The sequence below is a fragment of the Ceratotherium simum genome, chromosome 15, assembly GCF_057802395.1.
Source record: "Ceratotherium simum simum isolate JZ-2026a chromosome 15, ASM5780239v1, whole genome shotgun sequence".
Lineage (NCBI taxonomy): Eukaryota > Metazoa > Chordata > Mammalia > Perissodactyla > Rhinocerotidae > Ceratotherium > Ceratotherium simum.
In genome coordinates this window covers 55,131,178-55,150,553 of record NC_141914.1, presented here as the reverse complement: position 1 = coordinate 55,150,553, position 19,376 = coordinate 55,131,178, and the positions used below count along the sequence as shown (strand labels likewise).

General features: G+C 34.1%; 1 protein-coding gene across 2 annotated transcripts in view; it reads right to left on the bottom strand.

Annotated features, from left to right (window-relative positions):
- Nucleotides 1-15,942: 15,942 nt before the first annotated feature.
- Nucleotides 15,943-19,376, bottom strand: part of LOC147915212 (uncharacterized) — a 105,712-nt gene continuing 102,278 nt past the window's right edge. For both annotated transcript variants that reach the window (XR_015554508.1, XR_015554509.1), the window contains 2 exons: nt 18,854-18,963; nt 15,943-16,465 (listed from right to left, as the gene is read on the bottom strand). The gene's annotated coding sequence lies outside the window, so the exon portion shown is untranslated. The remainder of the gene's footprint in view (nt 16,466-18,853; nt 18,964-19,376) is intronic.

Below are 19,376 nucleotides of genomic sequence, written 5' to 3'. Positions count from 1 at the left end.
ACTAAAATGTGGAAGAGCTTTAGTCAAGCTAACATATTTCAAGTCTGGGATTTACTTCCCCTCTTCGAAGTTAAACAATGCTAGTTTTATGGGAAATAAAAACAATTTCAGTACACTTTTGTGTCTTTAGGTTTCTTTTATCATTATTATTTTAAACAACTGTGGTAGAAAACACAGAAATAAAATGTCTCCTAAGTTTATTACTCTCTCTTTATTACTGATTGTAGACACATTATTTAAAATATTGCACATAGGGGCTGGCCCCGTGGCTTAGCGGTTAAGTGCACGCGCTCCGCTACTGGCGGCCAGGGTTCGGATCCCAGGCAAGCACTGACGCACCACTTCTCCGGCCATGCCGAGGCTGTGTCCCACATACAGCAACTAGAAGGCTGTGCAACTATGACATACAACTATCTACTGGGGCTTTGGGGGGAAAAATAAATAAATAAAAATAAATAAATAAAATATTGCATATAAACATTCAATGGCTACAGTGTTTATTAATGCATTTTATTTTTATCCTAATATATTTTTATTAAAACAATCACCAAAGGTTAAATGTAAATTCATAAGTGAATTAATGTCATTCTGACAGACCATTACCATATTCTAAACTTACTTGACTTAACTTGTAATTCTATTTAAATATGCTCAAAACATCATTAATTATAATTTAGAATAATATTTTTATTAGTATTATATATTAAAATATGATTGAATGCAGGTTGCTCATGGCCAAGTCAGTTACAATGATTGTAATAAGTTGGGGTAAATTTTTACTAGAATTGGTTAATTCATTGTGAACATTATTTCATTTACAAAGTAAAGCAAATTGGCCAAAATAATTAAAATTTTCAAATAAATGAGAAAAAATATCAAAGAGAAACTGAAAAATACCTCTTTAGTTTATAATACATCATATATTTTTTATTTGTTTCATGCCTACTGTCAAAACGCTTTTGAGGTGACGTAATTTTAAAACATACCCATGCAAGATACCTTTAAGAGACAATTTGTAAAAGTGGAAAAATAATATAACAGGTAGCTTAGGTATATTATTTAAATCCTTAATATACTAGGGGTAATTTGAGAACAAATGAGATAGTGTATTCAAATCTCTCCCTGTAGGTTAAGTTATAATAAATACAGGTAATTAAATTCACAGAGAATTCCCAAGCCTCTTTTCTCCTCACTGCCTATTTTTACTGCTTATTTTCTGTCACTGAGAGTTAAATGATCATAAGAATGGAATTGAATAGGCTTACAGACTCTACACTTAAAAAGATTACTCAGCAGAGTGAAGAGTACCCGAGGTATATTTATTGATTTCATAACCATACATCAACAGACAGGGAAAATGTTCGGATAGGTGTTTAGCATGAAGGGACTGCATTCTACAGTCCCTGTGCTTATGAGGGACCTGGCAAAAGTGGGACACAGACGGTTAGAGCATAGCTGGAAGAATTACACACGTTTGGACATCAATGACATTAATGCTGAACAACTTATAATCACAAATTTAAAAGATGAAAAAATAAAGGAAAAGAAAAACTCTCTTAGGCTCCTTCAGCAACCTAAGCAGTTACTTTAATCCTTGCTTTTGGAGAAACTCATTTTTACTAGGAACAAAAAGAGACGTCTATCAAAAGTATGAGAAGACAAGCCACAGACTGGGAGAAAACCTTTTCAAAACACATGTCTGATAAAGGACCATTATCCAAAATATGCAAAGAAGTCTTAAAACTCAACAATAAGAAAATGAACAACCCAATTTTAAAAATGAGCAAGAGATCTAAATAGACACCTCACCAAAGAAGATAAACATATGGCAAATAGGCATATGAAAAGCTGCTGCACCTCATATGCCATCATGAAAATGCAAATTGAAACAACAATGAGAAAGTGCTATGTACCTATTAGAACGGCCAAAACCTGGAACACTGACAACACCAAGTGCTGGTGAGGATGTGGAGCAACAGGGGCTCTCACTCACTGCTTGGCGAATGCAAAATAGTACAGCCGCTTTTGAAAAGAGGTTGGCAGTTTCTTACAAAAGTAAACATATGCTTACCATGCGATCCAGCAATCACGCTCCTTGGTAATTGCCCAAATAAGTTGAAAACTTATGTCTGCACAAAAACCTACACACAGATGTTTATAGCAGGTTTATTCATACTTTCCAAAACTTGGAAGTAACCAAGATGTCCTTCAGTATGTGAATGGATGAGTATTTCATTGTCTGCTTGTACCACAGCTTATAATACAGTGCTATCAAGCCATGAAAAGACATGGAGGAACTTTCAATGTATATTACTAAATGAAAGAAGTCAATCTGAAAAGGTACACACTATATAATTCCAACTATATGATATTCTGGAAAAGGCAAAACTATGGAGACAGTAAAAAGATCAATGGTTGCCAGGCGCTGGGGAGAGGAACGGATGAATAGGCAGAGCACAGAGGATTTTTAAGGCAGTAAAACTAACAGGTATGATAATATAATAGTGGATATGTTATTATACATTTGTCACAACCCATAGAATTTGCAACACTAAGAGTGTATTCTAATGTAAACTATGGATTTGGGGTAATAATGATGTGTCAATGTAGGTTCATTGTTTGTAACAAATACATCACTCTGGTGGAGGATGTTGATAGTGAGAGAGGCTGTGACTATGGGGGGAAAGGTGTAGGGGAACTCTCTGTACTTTCCACTCAGTTTTACTGTGAACCTAAAACTGCTCTAAAAAATAATCTATGGAGAGAGAGAGAGAGAGAGTGAAAGAGAGAAAGAATACCAGAGAGAGAGAGAGAGAGGTCTATGGCAGCTTTTAGAGAGTAAAGCAAACTAAAGCCCAGAAAAAAATAAATCAAAATAGACCAAGGGATCCAGAAGTGATAAAAATTTTGCCACAGCTTTTTGAAGTCAGGTTTGATATAGACACGTTCTTATTGGACTAGAAAATATGAGTTATTCAAACTCAATCATAAGACCCCTTAGAGCTTTTCAAAATTTTAGATCATGACCCACATAAGAAATACATTTTACATTGGGATCCATCATGCACAGACATACATTATACATTGCACACACAATTGAAAGAAAATATTCACTGAACAATTCTACACTTAATACGTGCAATCTACTCTGATATTTTCTATTCAACATTGTTAAAAAAAATGCTGGACATGATTCAATTAACTAATTTTTTTTTTTTACAACTCCAGTTTACAAAACATTGCCTGCAAGCCAGTCTAGTGTTCAGATCAGAGATTGCATTAGGGTCAGTCACACAAATGATTGCTGTTCTTTGGTATTTTGTAGATCCCAGTATGGATAAGCAAAAGTAATTGAGAATTTCCATCTGCCTGGACATTCAAGGGTTGACTTCAGCTGAAGCACCAAGGGACATCTTGTGTCTGAATTCACACATGAAGAACAAGACTTAGCAAATTATTGCATCTTCTTCCTCTGCCCAGAAGCAGAGTCCCACGTACAGCAACTAGAAGGATGTGAACCTATGACGTACAACTATCTACTGGGGCTTTGGGGGGAAAAACTGAATAAATAAAATCTTTAAAAAAAAAAAATAAAAAAAATAAAAGGACACTGTTGCTCAAAGTCTGTTCCAAGGACTACCTGCATTAATCACTTGTTGAAAAAAAATCCTCAATCCCATCCCTAGTCCAACTGATGAAGAATCTTCAGGAGTTAAGACTCAGAACCTACGTTTTTAAACAGTACCCCTTGAGTGAGAAAACTGGCGTGTGTTTCAGAATAAATCCATATTCTATAGACATCTTTACGTTAATGTTCTAAATAACTGGAATTAACAATCAAGAATGTTGCAATTATATAAGCCCACCTTAAGAAAAAAAAAAAAAACCCAAATAAGCAACCTCAAACTATACCTAACAGAATTAGAAAAATAAGAACAAACAAAGCATAAATCAGCAGAAGGAGGGAAATAATAAACATCAGAGCAGAAATAAATGAAATTGAAATGAAAAAAAACAGTAGAAAGGATCAATAAAACAAAGAGCTGGTTCTTTGAGAAGATAAACAAAATTGACAAACCCTTAGCCAGACTCACCAAGAAAAAAAGAGAGAAGGCTCAAATAAATAAAATTAGAAATGAAAAAGGAGATATTACAACAGACAGCACAGAAATACAAAAGATTATAAGAGAATGCTATGAAAAACTATATGCCAACAAAAGGGGCAATCGAGAAGAAATGCATAAATTCTTAGACTCATACAACCTCCCAAAACTGAATCAAGAAGAAATAGAGAACCTAAAGAGACCAATCACAAGTAAAGAGATTGACACAGTAATCAAAAACCTCCCAAAAAATAAAAGTCCAGGACCAGATGGCTTCTCTGGAGAATTTTATCAAACATTCAAAAAAGATTTAATACCTACCCTTCTCAAACTATTCCAAAAAATAGAGGAAAATGGACACTTCCCAACACATTCTACGAGGCCAACATCACCCTGATACCGAAGCCAGACAAAGACAATACAAAGAATGAAAACTAGAGGCCAATATCACTCGTGAACATAGATGCAAAAATACTCAACGAAATATTGGCAAATTGAATACAGCAATACATTAAAAAGATCATACACCATGATCAAGTGGCATTTATACCAGAGACACAAGCATGGTTCAACATCTGCAAATCAATCAATGTGATACACCACATTAACAAAACGAGGAAGAAAAACCATATGATCATCTCAATAGATGCAGAGAAGGCATTTGACAAGATCCAACATCCATTTATGAGAAAAATTCTCAACAAAATGAGTATAGAAGGAAAGTACCTTAACATAATAAAGGCCATATATGACAAACCCATAGCCAACATCATACTCAGTGGGGAAAAACTGAAAGCCATCCTTCTGAAAACAGGAACAAGACAAATGTGCCCACTCTTGCCACTCTTATTCAACACAGTACTGGAGGTTCTGGCCAGAGCGATTAGGCAAGAAAAAGGAATAAAAGGAATCCAAATAGGCAATGAAGACGTGAAACTCTCACTGTTTGCAGATGACATGATCTTATATATAGAAAATCCTGAAGAATCCATTGGAAAACTATTAGAAATAATCAACAAAGCAAAGTTGCAGGGTACAAAATCAACTTACAGAAATCAGTTGCATTTCTATATACCAACAACGAACAGTTGCATTTCTATATACCAACAATGAACTAACAGAAAGAGAACTCAAGAAGATTTACAATCTTAACAAAAAGAATAAAATATCTAGGAATAAATTTAACCAAGGAAGTGAAAGACCTATACAATGAAAACTATAAGACATTATTGAATGAAATCAATGATGACACAAATAAATGGGAAAATATTCCATACACTTGGATTGGAAGAATAAACATAGTTAAAATGTCCATACCACCTAAAGCAATCTACAGATTCAATGCAATCCCAATCAGAATCCCAAGGACATTCTTCATGGAAATAGAACAAAGAATATTAAAATTCATATGGCGCAACAAAAGACCCCGAATAGCTAAAGCAATCCTAAGATAAAAAACAAAGCAGGAGGCATCACAATCTCTGACTTCAAAACATACTACAAAGCGGTAGTAATTAAAACAGCATGGTACTGGTACAAAAACAGACACACAGGTCGATGGAACAGAATTGAAAGCCCAGAAATAAAACCTCACATCTACGGGCAGCTAATCTTTGACAAAGGAGCTAAGAGCATACAATGGAGAAAGGAAATCTCTTCAATAAATGGTGCTGGGAAAACTGGACAGCCACTTGCAAAAGAATGAAAGTAGACCATCTGCTTTCACCATACACAAAATTAACTCAATATAGATCAAAGACCTGAAGGTGAGACCTGAAACTATAAAACTCCTGCAGGAAAAATAGGTAGTACACTATTCGTCATCGGCCATAAAGGGATCTTTTCAAATTCCATGTCTAATTGGACAAGGGAAACAGAAGAAAAAATAAACAAGTGGGACTTCATCAGATTAAAGAGCTTCTACAAGGCAAATGAAACCAAGATCAAAATGAATAGGCATCCCACCACCTGGGAAAAAATATTTGCAAACCATATATCCAACAAGGGATTAATCTCCATAATATATAAGGAACTCACACAACTGAACAACAAAAAAACAAACAACCCGATCAAAAAATGGGCAGAGGAAATGAACAGACCCTTCAAAGATATACAGATGGCCAATAGGCACATGAAAAGATGCTCAATATCACTAATCATCAGGGAAATGCAAATCAAAACCACACTAACTTATCATCTTACACCCGTAAGAATGGCTATAATCACCAAGACAAAAAACAACAAATGCTGGAGAGGCTGTGGAGAAATGGGAACCCTCATTCACTGCTGGTAGGAAAGCAAACCGGTGCAGCCTCTATGGAAAACAGTACAGAGATTCCTTAAAAAATTAAAAATAGAAATACCTTATGATCCAGCTATACCACTACTGGGTATCTACCCAACGAACCTGAAATCAACAATCCAAAGAGGCTGATAGACCCTTATGTTCATTGCAGCATTATTCACTATAGCCAAGACATGGAAGCAACTCAAGTGTCCCTCAACTGATGATTGGATAAAGAAGATGTGCTATATATATACCATGGAATACTACTCAGCCATAAAAAAAAGACAAAATTGTCCCATTTGCAACAAGATGGATGGACCTGGAGGGTATTATGTTAAGCAAAATAAGCCAGAAAGAGAAAGGCAAACACTGCATGATTTCACTCATATGTGGAAGATAAACCAACACACGGACAGATAGAACTGTTTGGTGGTTACCAGGAGCAAGGGGAGCATTTCCATTTCCTTGTTTATATTACCCATCTGTTCTTGCATGTTGTCAAGTCTTTCCATTCGAGCCCTTAACATGTTAACCATAATTGTTTTAAATTCCCTGTCTGATAATTCCAAAATCTGTCATATCAGATGCTTGTTTGTTTTTTTTACAGACTGCATTTTTTCTTGCCTTTTTGCATGGCTTATAATATTTTTTTGAAAACCAGACATGATGTATTGGATAACAAGAACTAAGCTAAATGGGCCTTTAGTATAAGGTATGAAGTTAATCTGGCTAGAGGTTGGGCTGTTTTTTAATGTTTGCTATGGCTACAGGTGCCAGAAGCTTCAAATTCCTCTAGTGTCCTTGTTTTTGTCTCTCCTGTTGTCTTTGAGTTTCTCAAAGAACTCCTCCTTACACGAAATCAGGCCTTGTAGGTCTTTCAATTTTAATCCACTGTCAGTATGGCAGAAGTTGCAGGGGAGGGGAAGCATTTTATAATCTCATGATTTAATCTCAATCTTTTACTGGGCCTGTATCACTGGGCTGTGACCTTCACAAGTAATTGTTAACCTTCCCCACCCTGCCCCCCTCCGCCCCCACCCCCTTAGGTGAGATAGGAAGGCTAGATGAGCTGGAGTTGGGTAAATGCCCTTCCTCCTAGAAGACATAAGGTCTTTTCCCTTGAAGAAAAGGACTTTGTTATAGAGAATGCTCTGGGTATATTTTAAAATGTTTTTTTCTCCTATCCCTGCCAGGGACCCAAGGGAATTTTTCTTGGCTTATCTTTGATAATCTCATGGATTTCTGTAAGTAAAACACACAAAAGCATGAGAGTCTTCCTAAGACAGTGGCCCCAGGAATTTCTCACACTCATACTAGTCCACACTCAACTTTCAACAATTTGTCAAATTTATTATTTAAGTTTTCCTATCAGTTTATGGCTCCAGCCACTTCAGTTCCATGTAAGCTAATCTCAGCTGTGATTCTCTATATATACGAGTCTCACCAGATTTCTGGGTGGCAATTACCCAGCAACCTGGTTTCGCTTATGGGTCCAAGAAGAGTCATTAATGTTGTTTGTTCAGCATTTTTCTTATTGTAAGGATGGGGGTGACAACTTCCAAGACATGTCAGAGCTAAAAGCAAAAGTGCTATCATTTGTTTTTTGACTGTTTAAAATTTTTTTTTTCCATGTAGATGTTTCAGAGGTTTATGAAATGCTGCAGCAAATTTCAAACCATTTTAATTATTGAGACTTTACAAAATTTTTGAATATACAGTATGGCCACCTCCACTTTTTTACCAGTTATCTATTGCCATATAGAAAATTACCCCCAAAACATATTGACTTAAAACAATAAACATATTTTTATCTTTCACAATATCTGTGGGTCAGAAATTCGGGAGCAACTTAGTTGACTCAGAGTCTCGAGAGGTTTCAGTCCAAGTTTTACCCAGTAGTGTAGTCATTTGAAGTTTTGACTGAGAATGGAGTATCTATTTTCAGATTGGTTCTCAGGTAACTTGGAAGTTGATACCAGCTGTTGCCCCAGGGCCTCAGTTCTTCACCACCCGTGCTTCTCCACTGGGCAACTTGAGTGTCCTCACTACGTGGTGGCTGACTTCCCTGAGAGATAGTGATCTAAGAGAGAGCAAGGAGGAAGTAGCAGTCTTTTGTGAAATATCCTTGACTGTCACACATCATTTGGTATCCATGGGGGATTGGTTCCAGAACCCTCCCCCACCACAGATACTAAAATCTGCAGATGCTCGTCCCTTATATAAAATGGCGTAGTATTTGCGTATAACCTGTGCACATCCTCCCATATGCTTTAAATCATCTAGATTACTTATAATACCTCACACAATGTAAATGCCGTGTAAATAGTCATTATACTGTATTGTTTAGGGAATAATGACAAGAAAAAACGTTTGTATGGTTCAGTATAGACACAACCATTGTAAGTCTTTGATTCGTGGTTGGTTGAATCTGCAGACTTGGAGCTCATGGCTCTGGAGGGCCAACTATAACAATATATTCAATTGATAACACAAGTCAGCCCTATTCAGTATGGGAGGGGACTTCATAATGATGTGAATACCAAGACAGGATCATTGAGGGCCATATTGAAGATGGGCTATTACATTCTTCTTCAATTGTCATCCTTCAGGATTTTCCTAATTATTTTTGTTTATTTAATTTTTCATATGAAATTTAGATTCAGCTTATCCAAATTTATGTGTGTGTTTTATTATTTTTTTTTGTTGGGTAATGTTGAATTTAAAAATTAGCTAAGGGAGAATTGACGTCTTTATGAAGATGGGTCTTCTCATATGAGAATATGTTATGACTTTCAATTTGTTCAAATGTACTTTTATGACTTTTGTGTTTTAAGGTTTTCTTCATAGAAGGTATCTGTATATCTTAAGTATGTTTTAGGTACTTTATGCTTTTTTGTGGCTATTTTAATAGGTCTTTTTCTTCTACTGTATCTTCTAATGGATAATGATTTTGTGTGATAAGTTGGCTATTGATTTCTGCATATCAATTTTGTACCCTAATACTTTATCACATTATTTTGTTATTGATAGTAGGTGAGTAGTTTATTCTCTGGTGTATTCCAGACATACAGTTAGCATATGCAGATAATGAGAGTATTACATCCTCTATTCCAGTTTTTATAACTTTAATATCTTTCTCACTTAATTTCTTTGGCTGATAGCCCCAGTACAGTGGTAAATTATAGCAATGCCTATGAGCATCCGTGCATTATGTGAAACCCTGCCTTTGTGACTACCATGATTTTAAAGACATACCCACTGATTCCTATTTCACTCAATATTTTTAGCAAGGGTGGCTATTAAATTTTGTCAAACTCTTTTTTGCCATTTATGGAGTTAATGATATGATTTTTCTCTTTATATCTATTAATCTGATGAATTACGTTAATAGACTTCATAATACTGAACCAATCTTGCTTTACAGAAATCAACTGCACTTGGTTATGATAATAAACCTTTTAGTGTTCTTCTGGGTGATATTTGGGAAATGTGTATTAATATTCATAAGTGACATTGATCTGTCATTTTCTTTTTGTGCACTCTGCAAGATTTTACTTAATGGTGCCTTTTGATGAACAAAATTTTTAAATTTTTATGGATTTTTAATTTATCAATTTGTTTTTTGGTTAGTATTTTTTGTCTTGTTCATTTATTTATTTTTGCCTATTTCACAGTTACAAAGATATTCTCCTATATCTTCTTCTAGAAGCCTTATAGTTTTAGTTTTAACATGTCATCTATGCTCCATCTCAAATTAATTTTTGTATAAAGTGCAGTATGTGTTAATGTGAAATAATAAGAAATACATATATTGGTCTCTGCTCCCAGTTCCCAATGCAGAGCTCCTAAAACCTTTGTAAATCCTAAGTGATAAGAGCATTAGGAGCATCTTTGTTCTAAAGAGATGACTCTGGGTAGGTCTTGGATGGCTCCTGAATGGGGGCTGGTAACCAGAAAAACCAAGCCCTGATTAGAAGCTTGAAATTTTCAGCCCCACGCCTCATCCTGCAGAAAGGGGAGAGGCACTAGAAATGGAATTAGTCATTGATCATACCTACATGAGGAAGCCTCTATCAAATTCCCACAGCATGAGATTAGGAGAGCTTCCAGGCTGGTGAACACATGCACACTGGGAGGGTGACACACCCCAACTCCACAGGGACAGAAGCTCCTGCACGCAAGACCCTCCTAGACCTTGCCCTATGTATCTCTTCATCTGGCTGTTCATCTGTCCTTTATCATATCTTTTAATAAACTGGTAAATGTAACTGAGTTCTGTGAGCAGCTCTAGGAAATTAATCGAACCTGAGGAGGGGATCATTGGAACCTCTGATCTATAGCTGATTGATCAGAAGCACAGGTGGTAACCTGGGCTTGTGACTGGCCTCTGAAGTGAGGACAGGAAGGGGGCAGTCTTGTGGGACAGAGCCCTTACCTGTGGGATCTGATGCTATCTCTGAGTAGATAGTGTCAGAACTGAATTAAATTGTAGGACACCCAGATGGCATCCGAGGCTTTCTTGTTGGGGGGAAAATCCCCCACATATTTGGTGACCAGAAGTGTCAAAAGTGAAGTGTTTTGTGTGAATAGTAAAAGAAACACACAGGAGATAGGCTGAACTGAGGTTTTTCCCTATAACAGGAGGGAAAGACTGGGTTTTTCATTTTAGGTGATGTTCATTTTTTTCCATACAGATATCCAATTGTTCCAGTTCTAGGCAATTTGTTGAAAATAATTTTCTTTCAACATGAAATTATCTTGGAGTCCTTGTCAAATTGCCTAGCCATATACATATATCTGAACTTGCTTGTCTGTTCCATTGGTCAATTTGTCTATCCTCAAACCGGTACCAAAATATCTTCATTACTATAGCTTTTGAAGTCAAATAATGTAAGTTTTCCAACTTTTGTTCTGCTCTCCCAAGATTATTTCAGCAATTCTATTCCTTTGCGTTTTCATACAAATTTTAGCTTGTCATTTTTTTACCAAAAAAAAAAAAAAACCTGTTAGGATTTAGAGGAGTGAGATTGCATTGAATCTATGGATCAACTTGGGAAGAATTAACATCTTAACAATGCTGAATCTTGAAATCTATGAGCATGGTATATCTGTTCATGTGTTTAGGCCTTGCTTAACTTTACATAGCAGTGTTTTGTAGTTTTCATTGTTGAATCTTTGTCCACCTTTTATTACATTTATTCCTTTTTATGATTTTTATGCTAATAAATGGTATTTTTAAAATGTTTATATTCCAATTTTGTGTTGTTAATATATAAAAATACAATTTGTTTATTAATGTAGACCTTGTATCCTTAGACCTTGCTAAATTCACTTGATTATTTTATCCACCTTAGGATTTCTATGTCCTTAAATACCTTTATATTTTATATACCTTTATATTTTATATATACCTTAGTATATTTTATATATACATTAATATACCTTTATATTTTATATACCTTAGGATTTCTATGACATATTGTATATGTCAAGTCATCTCTGAATAAAAAGTTTTACTTCTTCCTTTCCAAATATTATGACTTTTTTCCTTGCCTTGTTGCATTGGCTGGGAACTCCAGTACAATGTTGAATAGAAGTGGCGAGAGTAAATATTTTGTCTTGTTTCCAATCTTCTGGGGAAGTACAAAATATTTTATCAATAACTATGATGTTAGCTGTAGGTTTGTCAGAGCTGTCCTCTTAGACTGAAGAAGTTTCCCTCTATTTCTAATTTGATTTTTTTAAAGTCATGAATGAATGTTAAATTTGTCAGATGCCTTTTCTCTTCTATTTAGATCATCATATAATTTTTTATTTTTATTCTGATAATGTGGTGAATTGTACTAGCTGTTTTCCAAGTTCTAAACCAACCTTTGATCCCTCCAGTAAGCCTGGTATTTTCATGAAGTATTATCTGTTTTAGGTATTTCTGGATTTGATTTACTAACGTTTTGTTGAGGATTTCTGCATATATGTTTATGAAAGATATTGATATATAATGTTCCTTTATGGAAATGTCCTTGCTAGGTTTTGATATCTGAGGTAGTCTGGCCTCAAAAAATGAGTTGGGAAATAGTCCTTCTTCTATTTCCTGAAAGAATTTGTGTAATATTGATATTAATTTCTCTTTATATGTTTGATAAAATTCATCAGTCATGTCACCTAGGCCTGGAGTTTATTTTTGCAAAGGTTTATAATTACAATTTCAGTATCTTCAACATGTATAGGGATCTCAAAATTTCTTTTATTCCCCCCTTTATGTTGGTTTTAAATTTTATTTTCCATGATATTTTTGTCCATTTTATATAAGTTCTTGAATTTATTGGAAAAAAATTTAAATAATATCTCATTATTCTTCCTTCAGTATATGTGTAGGATATTCCCTCTTTCTTATCTGATATTGGTAAACCTCTCTCTCTTTCTCTCTCTTTCTTCTCTCCCCCTCCCTCTCTCCCCTTCTTTTCTTGTTCAGTTTTTCTATGAATTTTACCAGTTTTATTAATCCTTTTAAAGAACACATGTTGACTTTGTTAATTTTCTCTATGTTTTGTTTTCTATTACACTGATTTCTACTTTACTCTTACCTTTCTATTTCCTGTCCTGTGTTTTCATTATCATTCCGTTCAACATAAACTCTAATTCACTTCTGGTCTTTTTGATTTCTTATTTAAAAGTATATTGCAGAAATTATGCCTATTTGGGGATTTTCTGTCTTGTTTTTCTTGCTTTCTAATTTAATTTTGTTGTGATCAGAGAACCTACTCTATATAGTTCAGTACTGTGAAATTTATTGAGACTCATTTTATGGTCCACCATATGGTTGCTCTTTGTGGATGTTCTATCTGCACCTGAAAAGAATATGTATTCTTCTGCTGTTGGGTAGAACATTCTATATATGCTATCATTCTAACACTTAGGTCAAGTGGTTTCATAGTTTTGATCACATTCTCAATACCTTTACTGATTTTTTTGTCTATGTTTTCTACTTAGAGAGGGATGTTAAAAATATCTAAGATTATGGATTTGTTTATTCCTGCCTTCAATTCTGCCTTTAGTTTAATTTTTGCTGCATGTATTTTAAAGTTCTGTAATTAAGTGTTAAACATTCAGGATCGTTATTTATTCTTGGTGACTTCAACTTTTATCATAAAAATGACTCTATCACCATTAACAATTCTTTCTTTGAAGTCTTTGTTTTATATTATTATAACCACACTAAGGTTCTTAAGCATAGTGCTTTCATGGTGTATCTTTTTCCATATCCTTTTATTCTCTACCTAAGTTTTTATATTGATAGTCATATCTTGTAAGCGATATATAGTTGAGTCTTGCTTTTATCCATTCTGTCAGTCTCTACATTTTAGAGGTTTAGGCCACTTAAATTTAATGTAATTATACATATGGATTAGTTTAAATTTACCCTCTAGTTGTTTTCTATTTGTCTCACTTGTATTTTACTTCTTTTTTCATCTTTATGGACTTAGTTGAGCTAAGTGAATATCTTGTAGTGTTCCATTCTATCTACTCTGTTCACTTTTGAGCTATTGATAATCATCTATCTTCCATATTTTTCCATGGATTAAAAATATGCATCTTTAACTTAACATAATCTCCTTTAAATTAGTTACTATACACTTACATGTTTAATGTAAGAGCATACAAAAATGATTAATTTTGTTTTCCAACCCTGCACACCTGCTCTCTCCATCTTACACACACACACACACTCACCCCTTGTTTTGGCAAAAAGGACAACAAATTGAGAAGCCAGTTTTGACCCAAAGCATTGAATGGGAGCTGTATGGCTAAGAATAAAGAAGTAAAAGCCTTAGTTTCCTCCAGGAGGCCACTGCACAGACAACAACTGCAACCAACTGATGCAAATAACTTTCCTGCACAGGCAGACAGAGTGCACTTTGTGAAAGAAAAGCAGTATGTTTTATAACTAGAATTTTCTTCTAGCTGGCAGAGATACTGAAGATAATATGTTTACCTCAGAAGATTTTTTAGTTATTATTTTTAAGTTATGAATATTTTAAATACATAGTAAAGCCAAAACAAATAAAAAGCGTAAGGTTACAGTCGTTAAGGTACCCATCACTTAGATATCACATGTTAAGATTTTTACCATATTTACTTCTGATGGCTTTTCTTTTTTAAAAAATAAAACATTACAAATATATCTAAAGCCTGCCCCTCTCCATCCCATTCTTCCCCCTCTCTTCTCACACATACTTTCTTTCCTGTAATTGGAGTGCATCTTTCTGGACCATAGTTAAGGAGGAAAAAAAAGAAAGTATGGCCTCTAATTGACTATAATATCTAATTTGCTTATAATAGTGTGATTTAAATATTTTACATCCTTTCTAATTTTTAAAATGTATTTAGTCTATCAGTTTCTAAGATGTGCATTAAAATCTTTCACTATGTTTTTGGACTATAAATCTCTTCTATTTTTGTTCGGTGTTTAATATGTTTAAGATTATTCTGTTAGACCACAGGAGATCATGATAGTTACATCCTATTATTACTATTTTCAGTATATGATGACCTCCTTACCCTTAAATTCAGTATAGGGAAAAGTTTTAATTTAACCCAGCCACTAATGTAGATGTGTAACTTAATGTCTCCATATCACAGTTTGATTATATTTAAATGGGGGTAATTATATGAACTTTTAGTAAGATTGAGGTTTAAATGGGTTAAGTTTGTCAGTGGTTTGAGAATTAAATGAGTTAATACACATAAAGTGGGCCTAAAAGTGCTTGTCTTGTGATAAGCATTAACATCTGTAGGGTGGGAGGATGTTAACTGTCACTTTTCTGTCATCTCAGGTTGAGGCAGAGATCCCTGAGGCCAAGAATAATACGATGGGTGTGAGTGCCCCTCGTTCCAAAGTAAGGTGCTGACTCATCTATACAGGACATAGTGAGTTTGTTTGACCTTTCACCTAGCTTTTGATCTTTACAACCTAGAAATTATATAAAAGGAAGAAAGTTGAAAAGGCCCACTGGGAATTTCTTTATGACGTTATCAGGATGGCTCCTTTTCTGACCCTGGAAGGGCCTAAAAGAGCAGTTAGTGAGAGGAGAATAAATTAGAGCAAGGAAATTAAAAAAATCACTCCAAGTTTCCACATCATAGATTATCTGATCTAAGATAGGTTACACTTGGCAGAAGTAAGAAGATTTAATTGCACGAAAGTTTGGAGGTTTAAATTCGACAGACGTTTTCACTAAGTTACTGAAAAAACTATGGGAAAAATCTTCATTTGGGAGGCGTAGGAAAAGTCCACAAAGCAACATTCAGGGAGAGTAGTGCAAAAGAATGAAGTTGTTTCTCTTCACCTTTGGTTGAGTCCACTTATCAATAAACCAGTGGTTAGTAGTAGGCTTGTCCTACCTGAGTAAATGAGATTTATTCTCAAATATGAAACTCCAGTTATGGCCTTAGGTGCACAATTTGTTCAATATGTCCTGGTAAAATAGGATAGATTCTATTGAACCTATGCAAATAACTATATTGCCATGAAAAATAATGAAACTCAGTAAAAGTATGTATTCTGAATTATGATTTGTTAGAGAGAATCAGATACCATTTAGAAAGGTTCATTTCAGTTTACAAAAGTATGGTTTACTAAATTGAGGATTAGAGATAGATAAAAAAGAAAGTGACTGGGCCTTTTCATATATACATAAAAGAATATAAGTTAATATAATTCTAAGAATATTCCAAACAAATAACCACAATAAAATTCCCTTTATCCATTTATTCAATCCTATATTAATCAATTCTTGATCCACTGAATCTTGGGTTAGCAGTGAACTTTCACGCAGTATGTCCATTTCCAGGAATTTCTGACTCAATCCAGTAGTATAGTCTGAAAGTTGTATAAGCAATGTAAGCATAAAACTGTTTACCCAAGAGTATATTCTTTGAACTGTTGAAATGTTAATAGTTCAGAATATTTGGCATAGTTCTTTCCATGAGCTGCTGAGACTGTCTTTGTTGAAGACGTTAATTCTAGTCTGTAACTGATAGCAGAACCTTCTGGCAAACATCAGGAAGGGAAAACCTGTTTGATAATGAGAGTGTTAATTTATTACAACAACCAATAATATTGGAATGTAAAAAAGCAAAATTCTCTATTGGGGTACTGTAAATAACTGTTTTATGAGAGTTTGAGTAATATTTCACATGATGGACAAGAATATTTTATGGAGAGTGAGGACATTAACCAAACTACAGGGCCTTCTTAAAAAGAATACATTTTTTGAAATATTAACATTAATAATATTTTCCCTGTAAAGTTAACCTAGGAAAGGCGAGTGTCTCTTCTGATTTGACAGTTCTTCCCATGCAGTTCTTATAATGATATTGAGCTAATTAAGAAATATGGAGCCTGCTAAATAAACCTAATCATTTTAGAACCCATCCCCATTTAATAAGATGAAATAACAAATCTTTGTGATTTTCCTGGGGTCCTCTGGGAAAACTCAAAGATAGTTTTGTCTGTGAAAGATAACCTAAAAATTTTATTTTAGTTTAGTTTTTAACTTAGGATCTGATCTTGGGAAGACAAAATCAAAAGAAATGTCAAAGGAGATTTGGTCCTTTAATAAAGTTAGGATCTTAGGTGCCTGAGAAACTGTACTTATTTACTATTTAATCATAGCGATGAAATGTTTGAAAATATACATTGAAGAAAGTAGCAATATTATAAGGAACTTTAGTCCTTCACAAAGGAGAAAGCTTTGTTCTTTGTGTTTTTTTATGTTGTTTTTATTTTAAATAATCAAGGATATGAGGAAGTAACACAAAATGGAAAAAATTATTCTAGAGAGACCTGAAATCTTGTGTCTATCTGGGTAAATTACACAAACGGTAATGAGTAATTTTACCATTCTATATTAATAATCCTAAAACCAATCTATCATTTTGACAGATAAAAAGTCAAATATAACATTTGGCAGTAAAGAATATAGGCTTTTATTTCTTATGAATAAACTCATCAAAACAGAGTGATCTTTGGCAAAATTTTAACACATTTCATGGCTTCTTTTCAAACCTTAATATATGTAGGTAGTTTAAACCAAGGCAAATAAAAATTCCCTTTCTGCAAACCTACAATTTTTTACAGGTATTCCAGTTTTGTGTTTCACTATCCTCTTTCACATTCTAGATTGCAGACAATTTAAGACCCAGCTACTGTCTTTTTATCTTGATGAACAAAAATATACTCCATTACTTTGGCTACATATTCAAATGTCGCTGCTACCATTGTCCCAAGTATAGTCTCAACCACCTGTATTAATTATAACTTTTAACCAAAATAACTAACTTCTCTTTCACACAGCAAACTGAGAAGTAGATAATTGAGATCTATCATGTATAAGCATTATACCAGATCACCAAGGCTGACATACAAGTCAATTGACACCATTTTAAAGTTGCAAATATGAACTCACTCATTATCACAACCCAAAGATATAGCCTCTTTGTAGTATATAAATAAGAGCAAAAACTATATAAATTTAAAATGATGCTTAGTAATCAGTGCTTCAATATTCAATCATACTCTGAAATTAAGATTCTAATGAATATCCATAGTTGTAATTTACCTAAGAATCTTGAAATTTCTGGTTAGTCTGACATGCTACAAATATAATTACTATCATGGAAAAGTTTGTCATAATTATGATTCAATTTAATTGAATACAAATTTACTTTTTTATAATCTTAAACATTATGTAGGAGCAATATTAGTTTATTTGATCAATAAACCATTATAAGAAGTTTAAGGAGTTCAGGTTAATTAATCTCTTCATGAAAAAACTGGCCCAAATCTTTTAAAAATAGAACATATGTTTACATTATTCCCATAGTGATAAACCCAAGCCAAAGACATAGAGCTATTATTTATATTTTTAAATCCAAAGTATTAAATAAGCCTGATTTGTCCAAAGATTCCCTTTAATTATGTGAATTTGGATTTTTAAAATGTTTCTGAGATAGCAATTTCTGTAAGAAGAGTTTTTTCTTAAGATGTCTAGCATCCTTAAGGTCTTAGAAGCTCACTTTCCTTATTTTCTGTGGATTTTGGGATTTTTGGAATTAGATCTATGTATAAGTGTATTTATCTGTATAAAACAATCAGAGCAGAGCTACTTTAAGAAACCTAATCATCTTATTTATTAATGCCCTCTGGCGGTAGGAAAAGATGTCACTCACACACCAGGAAAGAGCAAAGCTTTTCTGAACTACAGACACATAGAGAGCTTATAGTTTTAGTTCTACAACATCAATCACAGGTCAGAAGTAACCCATAAACACAAAATTCACCAGTTCAGATATCAAAAAGCTATTTCCTTTCCCAGTGGGCACAGCATTCCTAAAAGATTTGAATTCATATGTAGATAACAAATAAATTAAGACTAGCAAAACATTCTTTGTCATCTCTCACCCAATAGAAAATAGATCACCATCATCCATCCTACAGAGATCTTCAAATGGTTAAACCGTAAAACCAAATTCCTGATTACTGCAGCCGTCAATGGGAACAACGTATCAGCTCTGCACAAATTGGACACAAAAGCAAAACACAAAATTACCAGGAAAAAACTATTTAGAAAGCACTACCAGTGAGTCAGGAAATATAAAGTTCTGGGCTTCATTCTGAGAGTCAAAAAAGATTTACCAGGGCTTAAGCAGCCCCTGAGGTGCACTTTTCTGGCAATGTAGGTTTTCTTGACATCATCAGGTAAGTCCACTTGGACTTAACAAACAAGTGACCTCCACAATTGTTAAAGGTTAAAAAACCTGACTCTCATGCAAATATAAAGTAGACATATGTCAAAGATTTTATTCAACTTTATAGTTGATGAGGGAACCAATACCATGATAAAGCCATACCAAGGAGCATTTATGAAGTGAGGATTTTTAGGCAATGATGATACCAGCTCAAGACAAGGTTGACATAAAGGAAG